Source organism: Saimiri boliviensis, chromosome 11, assembly GCF_048565385.1.
Source record: "Saimiri boliviensis isolate mSaiBol1 chromosome 11, mSaiBol1.pri, whole genome shotgun sequence".
In the NCBI taxonomy this organism is placed as follows: domain Eukaryota; kingdom Metazoa; phylum Chordata; class Mammalia; order Primates; family Cebidae; genus Saimiri; species Saimiri boliviensis.
Genome location: NC_133459.1, coordinates 121,044,244 through 121,052,480, shown reverse-complemented (window position 1 = coordinate 121,052,480; position 8,237 = coordinate 121,044,244). Strand labels below are relative to the sequence as shown.

Here is an 8,237-nt window from a genome sequence, read left to right as displayed (position 1 = left end):
TCAGCTGTATCTCGGAAAATGATACAAATACACCCCCAAGCTGTGTTATTTTCAAAAATACAAATATATTCCTTAGCTGTATCTTGGAAAATTATACAAATATACCCCCATGCTGTGTTATTTTCAAAAATACGTATACAACCCCGATCTGTAACTGGGAAAATAATACAAACACACCCCCAAGCTGTGTTATTTAAAAAAATACAAATACAACTCTGAGCTGTATATCGGAAAATAATACAAAAACACCCCCAAACTGTGTTATTTTCAAAAATACAAATAAAACCCTTAGCTGTATCTCGGAAAATAATACAAATACACCCGAAAGCTCTGTTATTTTCAATAATACAAATACAACCGTTAGCAGTATCTCGGAAAATAATACAAATACACCCCCAAGCTGTGTTATTTTCAAAAACACAAATACAACCCTTAGCTGTATCTTGGAAAATAAAACAAAACACACGAAAGCTGTGTTATTTTAAAAAATACAAATACAACCCTGACCTGGATCTCGGAAAATAATACAAATACACCCCCAAGATGTGTTATTTTCAAAAATACAAATACAACCCTTATCTGTATCTTGGAAAATAATACAGATACACCCCCAAGGTCTGTTATTTTCAAAAATACAAATACAATAATTAGCTGTATCTCGGAAAATAATACAAATATACACCCCAGCTGTGTTATTTTCAAAAGTACATGTACAACCCTGAGCTTTAACTCGGAAAATAATACAAATACACCACCAAGCTGTGTTATTTTCAAAAACACAAATACAACCCTTAGCTGTATCTTGGAAAATAAAACAAAACACACGAAAGCTGTGTTATTTTCAAAAATACAAATACAACCCTTACGTGTATCTTTGAAAATAATACAAATACAACCCCAAGCTCTGTTATTTTCAAAAATACAAATACAACCCTTAGCAGTATCTTGGAAAATGATACAAATACACCCCCAAGCTGTGTTATTTTCAAAAATACAAATACAACCCTTAGCTGTATCTTGGAAAATAATACAAAACACCCACAAGCTGTGTTATTTTCAAAAATACAAATAGAAACCTCAGCTGTATCTTTGAAAATAACATAGATACACACCCAAGATGTGTCATTGTCAAAAATACAAATACAACGCTTAGCTGTATCTTGGAATATAATACCAATACACACCCAAGCTGTGTTATTGTCAAAAATACAAATACAACCCTTAGCTGTATCTTGGAATATAATACAAATACACCTGCAAGCTGTGTTATTTTCAAAAATACAAATACAACCCTTTGCTGTATCTTGGAAAATAGTACAATACACCCCCAAGCTGTGTTATTTTCAAAAATACAAATAGAACTCTTAGCTGTATCTTTGAAAATAACATAAATACACCCCCAAGCTGTGTTATAGTCAAAAATACAAATACAACGCTTAGCTTTATCTTGGAAAATAATACAAATACACCCCCAAGCTGTTTTATTGTCAAAAATACAAATACAACCCTTAGCTGTATCTTTGAAAATAATATAAATACACCCCCAAGCTGTGATATTGTCATAAATACAAATAGAATTCTTAGCTGTATATTTGAAAATAACACAAAAACACACACAAGCTGAGTTATTGTCAAAAATACAAATGCAACACTTAGCTGTATCTTTGAATATAATACAAATACACCAACAATCTGTGTTATTGTCAAAAATACAAATACAACCCTTAGATGTATCTTGGAAAATAATACAATACACCCCCACGCTGTGTTATTTTCAAAAATACAAATAGAACCTTTAGCTGTATCTTTGAAAATAACATAAATACACCCCCAAACTGTGTTATTGTCAAAAATACAAATACAACCCTTAGCTGTATCTTGGAAAATAATACAAATACACCCCCAAGCTGTGTTATTGTCAAAAATACAAATACAACCATTAGCTGTCTCTTGGAAAACCATACAAATACACACCCAAGCTCTGTTGTTTTCAAAAATACAAATACAAACCTTAGCTCTATCTTGAAAATAATACAAACACACCCCCAAGCTGTGTTATTGTCCAAAATACAAATACAACAATTAGCTGTATCTTGGAAAATAATACACATACACCCGCAAGCTGTGTTATTTCCAAAAATACAAATACAACTCTTAGTTTTATTTTGAATATAATACAAATTCACCCCCAAGTTGTGTTATTTTCAAAAATACAAATACGACTCTTAGTTGTTTTTTTGAATATAATACAAATAAACCCCTAAGCTGTGATATTTTCAAAAATACAAATACTAAATCACTTAATTCGGGGACCGTTTTACCTGTGTATTCTGAACTTGTCTAGCATTCAAAGCACGGACAGTTTTAGCTGTGTATTTTCAAAAAGTTGTCTCTACATGCCATAGCTCTTGAAGTCAAAACGAGTGATCTGTGTCCCCTTGAGTTCAGCATTGTTTTCGTAAGAAAGGATTAAGTTCTATTTGAATTCTGGAAAACTGCTTCTCATCCTGTCAATCAACTGTCAGTTTTGTGTGTTAACTTCCAGGAGAGGTAATAGAATCAATCCAAAATCAAAGGTGTATTCAACTCCAGATTGACAAGTCAAATCAAGAAAGCAGGCACTGAGTCAGAAGAGGTATCTTTTCCCAGTAGGCCTTAAGGCCCACATAAATCCCTGTGAAGGAATCGGGAAAGAGACAGAAAGGGACTCGCCTAAGGCTTGTCACTTGAAAGGGCCTGGCAGACTGACTGGCAGAGGGCTTGAAATCAAATCCAAATCTTCGGACGTGTAATTCCACAGGGTGCACCGCCTCCCCCAGGCCCAATGTGACACTTCAATGGCTTAAGGAGAGCTTGAAGTGATGGATGTCAACATGAAGATACATTGGATTCCATCGGACCTGTCTTTGGCTCATTGTCTCTAAGGAGAATGTGCCTGGTTCAAATTCTCACTTTGCTTCTCACCTGAGAGATGTGGCCTCAGTGGTCAATGGGAAATGAGCTGATTTCAGTCACCACCCTCTCACTCATCATCAAGAAAATTTCCTTCAACCATACATGTATAGTGTTTTCAGGAGTGCTGGGCTTCATCCACAATTCTGAGTAACATGCTAAAAGAGGAAAAAAGATTTGCTGCTCAGGAATGGAGACAGAAACACAGACACACAGACCCTCAGACAGACACACACACACACACACACACACACACACACACACACACACACAGTGACACAAAAAACACCCAAACACAGGCCGCACACACCACTTCTCGTGTTCAGCAAAATACTTAGTGTTTTGAGGTGGGCTTTGAACCAGTCCATGCTCCAAAAAAACACACGCCTTTCTCTATTTCAGCCGTCTATTCTCGTAGGAAATGTGAATAATTCTTTCAGACACGGCTCATGATGACAGTGACCACTCTCATTTCACCCTCAGAGGCAGACAAAAGGACTGCAAAGGACTCAGGTGTCGTCCCTGCTGACTGAAGAGGACTGCCATTTCCCCTCGAACCCAAAGTCACAGAAAAAGTAGCTTTCTCTTTGAAGAGCACGCCACTTTTAAAAATACACAGCAGTATTCTGAAAAACTTGTCTAGCATTCAAAGTACGGACAGTTTTAGCTGTGAATTTTCAAAAAGTTGTCTCTACCTGCCATAGCTCATGAAGTCAAAACTAGTGATCTCTGTCCCCTTGAATTGAGCATTCTTTTATTAAGAAAGGATTAAGTTCAATTTGAATTCTGGAAAACTGCTTCTCATCTTGTCAATCAGCTGTCAGTTTTGTGTGTTAATTTCTAGGAGAGGTAATAGAGTCAATCCAAAACCAAAGTTGTATTCAGTCCAGATTGACAAATCAAATCAAGAAAGTAGGCACTAAGCCGTAAGAGGGATCTTTTTTTAGTGGGCCTTAAGGCCCACATAAATCCCTGTGAAAGAATTTGGAATCAGAGACAGAAATGGCCTCTTCTAAGGCTTGTCGCTTGAAAGTTCCTGGCAGACTGACTGGCAGAGGGCTGGAAATCAAATCCAAATCTTCGGACGTGTAATTCCACAGTGTGCACCGCCTCCCCTAGACCCAATGTGACACTTCAATGGCTTAACGAGAGCTTGATGTGTTTGATGTCATCATGAAAAGACATTAGATTCCATCGGACCTGTCTTTGGCTCATTGTCTCTAAGGAGAATGTGCCTGGTTCAAATTCTCACTTTGCTTCTCACCTGAGAGATGTGGCCTCAGTGGTCAGTGTGAAATGAGCTGGTTTCAGTGACCACCCTCTCACTCATCATCCCATTTCCCCTCAAAGCCAAAGTCACAGCAAATGTAGCTTTCTCTTTGAAGAGCACACAACTTTTTCAAAATACAGAGCTAAAGCGGGGACCGTTTTAGCTGTGTATTCTGAAAATCTTGTCTAGCATTCAAAGCACGGACAGTTTTAGCTCTGTATTTTCAAAAAGTTGTCTCTACCTCCCGTAGCTCATGCAGTCAAAACGAGTGATCTCTGTCCCCTTGAGTTGAGCATTCTTTGATTAAGTAAAGATCACGTTCTATTTTAATTCTAGAAAACTGCTTATCATCTTTTCCATGCACTGTCAATTTTGTGTGTCAATTTCCAGTTCAGGTAATAAAATTAGTTCAAAACCGTAGGTTTATGAAAGTTCCGATTGATAAATTTACTCAACAATCCAGGCGCTGAGCTTGAAATGTGGTTAGACAAAATTCTGACTAGAATAACCAGCTTAGAGAAGAACATAAACGACTTAATGGAGCTGAAAAACACAGCAGGAGAACTTCACAAAGCACACGCCAATTTTAGTAGTTTAATCAATTAAGTGGAAGGAGGAATATCAGAAATTGAAGATCAACTCTATGAAATAAAATGAGAAGGCCACATTAGAGGAAAAAAAAGAGTGAACAAAAATGAATAAAGACTACAAGACCTATGGGATTATGTGAAGAAACCAAATCTATGCACGATCGACGTACCTGAATGTGACAGGGAGAATGAATCCGAGCTGGAAAACACACTTCAGAATATTACCCAAGAGAACTTCCCTAACCTCGCAAGGCAAGCTGACATTCAAATTCTGGAAATACAGAGAACACCACAAAGATATTTCTCAAAAAGTGCAACCCCAAGGCACATAATCATCAGACTGACCGGGGTTGAAATGAAAGAAAAAATGTTAAGGGCAGCTAGAAAGAGAAAGGTTGGGTCATCAACAAACGGAAGCCCATTAGACTTACAGTGGATCTCTCAGCAGAAACCCTACAGGCCGGAAGAGAGTGGGGGTCAATATTCAACACCCTTAAAGAAAAGAACTTTCAACACAGAATTTCATATCCAGTCAAACTAAGCTTCATAAGTGAAGGAGAAATAAAATCCTTTACAGACAAGCGACTGCTGAGAGATTTTATCACCACCAGACCTGCCTTACAAGAGTTCCTGAAAGACGCACTAAACACGGAAAGGAACAACCACTACCAGCGACTACAAAAACGTATCAAAAGGTAAAGACCGAGGACATAACGAATAAACTGCATCGACTAACGGGCAAAACCACCAACCAGTGACAAAATGGCAGGATAAAATTGGCACGTATCAATATTAATGTTACATATAAATGGTCTAAATGCACCCATTGAAAGACACAGACAAACTGGATAAAAAGTCAAGATCCTTTGTTGTTCTGTATTCAGGAGACCCATCTCATGTGCAAATACACACATGGACTCAAAATAAAGGGATGGAAGAAGATTTACCAAGCAAATGGAGAGCAAAAAGAAGCAGGGGTTGCAATCCTGGTCTGATAAAATGGACTTTCAACCAACAAAGATCAAAAGAGACAAGGTCTTTTACATAACGGTAAAAGGATCAATGCAAGAAGAGCTAAGTATCCTAAATATGTATGCACCCAATACAGAAGCACCCAGATACGTAAAGCATATCACTCCTTCTAAAACTCTTTGAAACAATACAAAAAGAAGGAATACTCCCTTTTTTTAAATTGCATTTTAGGTTTTGGGGTACATGTGAAGAACATGCAAGATTGTTGCATAGCTACAATATGGCAGTGTGATTTGCTGCCTTCTTCCCCTTCACCTGTATCTGGCATTTCTCCCCATGCTATCTCTCCCCAACTACCCACCGCCTGCTGTCCCTCCCCTGTTTCTCCCCGACAGACCTCAGTGCGTAGTGCTCCCCTCCCTGTGTCCATGTGTTCTCACTGTTCAACACCCGCCTATGCGTGAGAACATGCGGTGTTTTCAAAGACCCACAGAGAGACTTAGACTCCCAAACAATAATAGTGGGAGACTAACATTCCACTGTCACTATTTGACAGATCAACAAGACAGAAAATCAACAAGGATATCCGGGACTTGAACGCAGATCTGGACCAAGTGGACCTAACAGACATCTACAGAAATCTCCACCCCAAATCCACAGAATATATATTCCTCTCAGCACTGCATGATACCTAGTCTAAAACTGACCACATAATTGGAAGTAAGTCGCTCCTCAGCAAATGCAAAAGAACGAAAATCCTAACAATCTCTCAGAACACTGTGAAATCAAATTAGAACTCAGGATTAAGAAAGTCACTCAAAACGACACGAGTACGTGGAACCGGGACAATTTGCTCCAGAACAGCAACAGGATAAACAATGAAATGAAGGCAGAAATAAAGATGTTCTTCGAAACCAATGAGAACAAAGACACGACATACCAAAATTTCTGAGACACATTTAAAGCAGTGACTACGAGAAAAATTATAGCAATAAATGCCCACATTGGAAGTGAGGAAAGATGTAAAATCGTCACCCTATCATCAAAATGGAAAGAGCTAGAGATGCAAGATCAAAAAAAGTTCAAAACCTAGCAGAAGACAGGAAGTAACTAAGATGAGAGCAGAAGTGGAGATAGAGGCAAAGAAAAACTCTTCAAGAAATCGGTAAATCAAGCAGCTGGTTTTTTGAAAAGGTCAACAAAATAGACAAGATAGCCATACTAATGACATAGAAAAGAGAGAAGACTCAAATGGATGCAATACAAAATGATAAAAAGGGTATCACCACCAATTCCAAAGAAATACAAACTACCATCAGAGATTACTACAAACAACTCTATGCATATAAACCAGTAAATCTGGAAGAAATGGATAAACTCCTGGACACTTACACCTTCCCAAGACTAAATCAAGAAGGAGTTAATCCCTTAATAGACCAACAATAAGGACTGACGTTGAGGCAGTAATTAATAGCCTACCAACCAAGATATTCCAGGCCCAGATGGATTTACAGCAGAATTCTACCAGATGTACAAAGAGGAGTTCATATCACTCCTTCTAAAACGCTTCGAAACAATACAAAAAGAAGGAATACTCCCTAACATATTTTACGAGACCATCATCATCCTCAGACAAAACCTGGCAGACATACAACTAAAAGAAAAAAATTCAGGCCAATAGCCATGATGAACATTGATGCAAAAATCTTCAATAAAATACTGGCAAACTGAATCCAACAGCACATCAAGACGCTTATCCATCACAATCAAGTAGGCTTCACCGCGGGGATGCAAGCCTGGTTCAGCATACATAAATCTATAAATGTAATCCATCACATAAACAAAGAAAAAAAAAACACATCATCTCAAAGGATGCAGAGAAGGCCTTCAACAAACTTCTACAGCCCTTGATGCTAAAAAAAAAAATAAATAAATAAAAATAAAAAAATAAAAAAAAATTAAAAAAAAAACTCTCAATAAACTAGGTATCAATGGAACACATTTCAAAATTAAAAAAAGCTATTTATGACAAACCCACAGCCAACATCTAACTTAATGAGCAAAAACTGGAAGCATTCCCTTTGAAAACTGGCACTAGACAAAGGTGCTCTATCTCACCCTTTCTATTCAACATAGTATTGGAAGTTCTAGCTAGAGCAATCAGGCAAGAAAACGTCATAAAGGGTATTCGATTAGGAAAAAAAGAAGTTAAATTGTCTCTATTTGCAGATGACATGATTGTATATTTAGAAGATCCCATTGTCTCGGCCCAAAATCTCCTTAAGCTGCTAAGCAACTTCAGCAAAGTCTCACAATACAAAATCGATGTGCAAAAATCACAAGCATTCCTATACACCAGTAAAAGACAGAGAGCCAAATAATGAGTAAATTCCCATTTACGATTGCCACAAAGAAAATAAAATGCCTAGGAATACAACTAGCAAAGGCTGTGA

At 37.6% G+C, this 8,237-nt stretch overlaps 1 long non-coding RNA gene across 2 annotated transcripts in view; it reads right to left on the bottom strand.

Moving 5' to 3' along the window:
- Positions 1-2,355: 2,355 nt before the first annotated feature.
- The window catches only part of LOC141580434 (uncharacterized), a 29,250-nt gene continuing 23,368 nt past the window's right edge, over positions 2,356-8,237 (bottom strand). For both annotated transcript variants that reach the window (XR_012512633.1, XR_012512632.1), the window contains one exon: positions 2,356-3,110. This is a non-coding gene — a long non-coding RNA (uncharacterized LOC141580434). The remainder of the gene's footprint in view (positions 3,111-8,237) is intronic.